Source organism: Pomacea canaliculata, linkage group LG6, assembly GCF_003073045.1.
Source record: "Pomacea canaliculata isolate SZHN2017 linkage group LG6, ASM307304v1, whole genome shotgun sequence".
Lineage (NCBI taxonomy): Eukaryota > Metazoa > Mollusca > Gastropoda > Architaenioglossa > Ampullariidae > Pomacea > Pomacea canaliculata.
The window spans coordinates 3,857,014-3,863,013 of NC_037595.1; positions in this window are offsets into that span (position 1 = coordinate 3,857,014).

Sequence of the window (6,000 nt, forward strand, 5' to 3'; positions counted from 1 at the left end):
GAACAACCTGCAGTGTAGTGGACCTTGAAGATGTCAGATGAGGGAAAAAAAAGAAAAGAAATACGGAGTACCCGTACCAACAAAAGAGAGTGGTCGGGTATTTCTCGCCTGAGGGGTAGGTATGGTGAAACCTGCTCAGCCAGTGCCGCTGTCAGCCAGTCGGGGGAAAACCCAGGGTGACAGCCACTTGCATAACTTGTGTTTGACAGACTGCGACTCCCTGACATCCCAGCAGGAGGCAGCTCACAACAGTCACGTGGTACACCGGAGGGCTGGCAATGAAAACACCAACGCCCCACACCCTCATTAAGACACCCTGACAAAAGCGGGTATGAGAGTGAAGTTCGTGCTCATACCCTTGTTTTCACAACAAACAACCATAGGGGACTCTTCTTCCTGCAAGAAGCACAAAAACAGAAGAATAAAACAAGCTGGAAGTGATACAGAAGAGGATCAAATCCCAGTTTATGACTGCTTCAGTATCTTAGTGGACCAGGTAGTGGGAGGAAGCATGTCGCAGTTAGTGTTTCTTTCCAACCTCTCATTTCCAACAGGTGAGGTTCAAATTCCAGGAAGAAACCGAAACTGAAGAAAAAGCTGATCTCTATCACCAGAGAGTGCTCTCTCTCCTCCACCTCTCCTCTTCTCCCCTCGACTTGTCTTCACCCTGCGTGTGGTTTGCTGGAGATCACGTGTGTGTGTGTGTACCCGGGGGATTCAAAGCTAGAAATAAACAAAAGTAAACAACACAGCACTATCTCACAGTCCATTAACATTATTGTCATTCTTATCTAAAGTATCATCAACCCTCTGAGTATTGTCGCCATGATTTACAGATGCTCCTACATCTTGGAAGCTCAGTTGTTTTTGCCCTCCAAGTCGGATAAGCAAGATAAATGTCGGGTGGCTGAAATGCACCCGTGCCGACACAAGCCGCCTTTGTGGTCAGAAGAAAGGACTTGGGGTGGAGAGGAAACCCGAGGCCTGGCATTAAGCTGCGGTCCTTTCACCTTAATCAGGTGAGGCTTAGGTAATATGCTAAAATCATTAGTACACACGTCTCCAGACGGTTAATTAGTAACTGTAGAGATCCCTCCATTGTAGATATAGTCAGGCTTACGACCACAGCGAGTCACACGACACTCCAACTGGAATTTTTATTCTTGTTTTCGCTGTTCACAAAAGTATGTTTACCAATTCGTGCACAGGTGAACCGAGAATTAAAAAAAATGGAGTTGGACTTGCCGTGAACATTAGTCATGTGTAGACATTATTTACCTGTACCACTGGGATAGTTTTTCATAGTATCCTGACAATAATTTATATTAATATCAACAGAACAATAAAATATTGTCAAAGCGCTACAAAAGATAAATAAACACTGTTGTTGTTCTCGTTTCTTGTAACAGACTCTACCGACCAACATGAACTAATTTTTCTCGAATAATAAACCCGTTTGCGCCAGACGGGGCATCGAACCTGCAACTGTAAGCTTTGGGGTTGGGCTGCTTTTTTTGTCCGGAGAGTTCGACTTGAGCCCCCGCCCCAGGTCAAAGGTGGTCAAGGGGAAACAGCATCTTACCGCAGGCCGTTGAGAAGTTACATGTGGATCATCCATAAGTAAGACGAACAGGAGTTTGTGACAAGGCATCAAGGGGGTGACATTGTGACATCTCTCGCTAGAACGTCACTCGGGACACGTGACAATTACAATTACAGGTCACAGGTCACGTCACTCTTCTACAGCAGTACATCTGTATGGCGAGGAATCTCTCTCGTGTGTGTGTGTGCGCACGAGCGATTAACCAACTTGTCATCCTCATCTATCGCTGTCAGGTCATGGGGTCACCATGACGTCATGAGTGTCAGTGCTGTTTGACGTCATCGCACAGTCCCCCTCTGGCGGTAGAAGACGTCACACATAACACACATGACGTATGAAGCAGAAAAAGCAATCAACATGACAACAACAAGCTTCATATTACAGAAACAACACACGGGATGTTACAACATCAACAAGATGACAAGTAAACAGTAGATGACACAAATGCTGTCACAAGATGGCGAAGCTTCAGGTGATGAAAGTTTAAAAAAATACAAACAAGAAAATTTTTATAAAGTTGGGGAGGGGAGGTGAACAACAACACATAGAGAGCAATGTTAAAAAAACCTAAGAGCAGTAACGGAAAACATCAACAACAGCTACGACAATTCACCACAACAACGTTCACGAGCTGAATGTGAACGATTCTGTAGATGTGATAGAAAAGGAGGCCCGTGTAATGGGTTGTGTGACGTGTGACAGTTTGCAGTGGGGCTGGAGACGGAGGGCGAGGTGGTGGTGGTGGCGGTGGTGGTGGTGGTGGTGGTGGTGGTGGTGTGAATGCTTGGGGAGGGCAGTTGAAGTGGCATGCACGTGCACGCTGCACTCTGTGAACCGCTCACCTTTCTTGGTGTGACCGGTCTCCAGGGAGGACGAGTGCTGTAAAGCCTTTACCGCCACAGCACAAAACTTGTGGCTTCTGTGAAGTTTCATGGACTGTCTGCCTGGGAGGGTCTAGTGGGTTACTGCTTCAGTGACTCACAACAAATGCATAGCCATAAATAACTACACCACACCCGCACTACAAAACTGTTTCAGGAATTTGTGGGAAAACTTTAAAAAAAAGTTCAAGGATGATGTTCAGAGGTCTATCTGTTCCGTCCCTACTTCTTTCACTTTCATTCTGTTCCGGTCACAGATGTCACATCCATCTCCACGTATCTTTAACTGTCCAGGTAATCGTAAAAAAAGCTAACTCTTCGATCGTTAGTCATTCTCCATAAGTTGCCATTTCATAAATTCTTGAAATACCTTGTGTGATTCTGACCTGAGTCTGGTAACTGATCCACGACCTCTCTAAACTCAACCTCCTTCACCCTAAACTACAAGAAAAGAAAAGATAAACGGTCACATGTTTATAGTTGCAAAGCACCATCTGACCTGCATGCCAACTTCATCGTCTCTAGAAGACACCTGCTTGTCCTCCTGGTTTGATACAAGGACAGGATAGTCTATCCTGTAGATAACTGTCTTCTCGATGGTGGCTTCTGCCTGGTGACTGCACTCGATCAGCAGCAGCTCGAGGGCCTTGGGGACAACCCAGGGATGACAAGAACTCAGTGCACGTAATGACTGTGAAAGTGTGACGAGTCCTTTCTCTCGGGTTACTGTTTGTTGCCATATCAACTGCATGACATGCACAGTTTATTTTTTGTTGTTTTTGCAGTATTTCGTCTATCTGTTGTCTACTTTTCACTTTATATAGATGGCCGTGCAGGTACTTCTTTGTGTAACGGTCATTAACCTGTCACAGACCTCACTCATGCTTTCTCTCTCAAACACACGTGCCCACCTGCTATTCCTATCTCCCCATTCCTCTATCCCTCCTACGCTTCTTCTCTCAGTCTATCTCTCACCCTCCTCTCTTTTTCTCATCCTCTCTCCTCCCCACATTTATCTCCCCTTTAATGATATCGCTGAATTCCTCCCGTCTTTCAGCTCCTTCCCCTTTCTCTCATATTTTCTCTTTTTTTTCTTCTCCTATCTTACTTATACTTTCCCCATCTTTTCTGTCTTCTTGTATTCCTCCTCTTACCCCCTCTCCTTTCTGAATCCCTTCTTCCTCTCTTGGTTCTTTCGAACAAAGCCTCTGATCTTGAGGTTCCATCACACGATGTTATTTTTAAGGGTACACCACGATTTTTGTCAATCAGGGTTTTCATCCACACCTGTTCACACGGCTCGAAATTTTCTTTGTTGTCTGAAGATATACAACATCAGAGACATGTCCTTGTTTGTAACTTGAGGGTCCTTGGTTCGCTTTGCAGCAAGTCTCCATCACGAACGGATGCGATGTGAAAGACAACTGCACATTCATTCAGTAATGAACACAGTGATTGCCTTAGGGTCCAGGTCGTGTGCATCTGCTGTGACGAGCCGAGGCTTTCATGGAACAGAAACAAAGTCCACGAGACAGGAATCCATTGCACCTACAGCCTAGCGACGCTTCTAGAAGTCTCCTCCCTACCTGGTGCAAGGCAAGAGGACAGAGGGCATACACAGAATATTCTACAACCTCAGAGAAAAGAAGAAAATGTCAAAGTTCGGGGGACAAGAAACCAGCATAATCCATATATGTTGTTGTTGTTATTATTATTTACTGGACGTGGCCTGCACGCGAAGCTCTCGCGCCAGACTGCAGAAGGCAGGGACTGATGTATGGACTGACAAGATGGCGCGATTTGTGCCGGTAGTTTTTTGTTTTAAAGGTAGGATTGTGCTGGTTGAAAAGCTCAGCACGAAACATTATCTCTTTTCAACCTTTTTTAACACTCAGACACCCCCACCCCCAACATAGCACCCTCCACTTCCCCCCGCCGCCACACACGCACATGCACGTACACACCCCTAATCCAAACCTAACCTCCACCCGAAACCCTGGAGTCTAGACATAAAGAAAACCCTAACTCTCCTTTCCCCCCTAAACTCTAGTGTGTCGTCGGTTTTTAAGAGAAGAGCATGTTCTCTCTCCCTTTCACTCTCTCTCTCTCTCACGCACACACACGCACGTACACACGCACACTCTCTCTCTGCCTCGGAAGGCTCAGCGGCACCCACCTGTGAGTACCTGTCACCAGCTGTGATCTGACGCACAGGTGAGTTGGCGGCAGAAGGCGTCAGACAGGAGGCCATTGTCACCACCACAGACATGAACTGTTGTATCGTGAGGACAGCTCCAGTCCACTGAGGTTCCTCTCGTGTTTGATCGTTCCTTTCCCACCCACCCCTTCCAACCGCCAACTCCTCATCCCTCTTCCCTTTTTTAAAAAACATTCTGAACTCATCAGACAGAGGCAAGCATTGATCATTGGTGAGCAGGATGACAGGATGCTCAGTTGTGGATCACGTGGTGTAGTCATGCTCACAGATGAGCCGGTGGTTTGTTTCGTTGTTGAAAATGCAGATGGAAACATGCTGGCTCACCATACTACCTGGCGGGAGATGTTTAGTTGTCATTCCTTGTTGAAAACAGTGTATGACATCTACAAACAGAAAAAAGAAAACTTCTGTCGTGGTGTTCGCTAGACCCTCTCTCTGCCACGTGACAGTACATCTAAATGTAATGAGTTGAAAAATAAGGAGAAAAAAAATTGGGACTGAAATCACATCCCTGTTTCAACCCCTGCAGGTAGCGATCAAAGAACTCAGAGTATGGTTGGTGACATCAGTGAACTGTAACATGCTCTGAAAAATGGTCTACCAGAGAGAAAGAAAGAATGAGAGAGAGAAAGGACGAATTTCTTGGGAGCGGGCAAGCGACAAAGTGGCACACCATCACTGCCTTGAGAAGGTGGGAATAAGTAAACATATCCCCGCGATGTCTGTGGGAATCCTTGTGTATTGCCAGGGGAGATGTGAGAGGCGCGTGACCCTCCTGCAGTCGCGTGCCCATTGTTGAAAGCCTATTAAAAGCCGCGACAGGCACGGTTGTCAGCCATTGAGGTCTTTAACATGGGCTTTCGCAGGGATCTCATTCGGCCCCCTTTATGTTTGGCTATAAAGAAAACATTAGAAGGGTAGTCGTGGTGAGGTTATGTGTGTTTGGTAAGAGTTCCTTCCCCTCCCTTTGTCTTCCGCTGTAACGACCTTTACCACGCACCTCCCCTCCCCTCCCCTCCCCATTCAATCCTTTCGTTTTCTGTCGCTGGTGTCCTTGCCTTTCTAGTTCTCTCGAACCAGCATCGCATATTGAATAATAATTTTTCTGGAAATGCTGTGGATAATTCAATGCAGGGTAATGGGATAATTTGAGCTCGGCTCGGTGCAGCTATAAACGGTGAAGTTTAATGAAAATCGAGACACTTGAAAGAGCCGGTCCAGTTCAGTATTGTGGGGAATACAGGGATTCAATTTCATCGCCGTTGGGTCAGATATTTCACACATAACCTGGTGGTTGG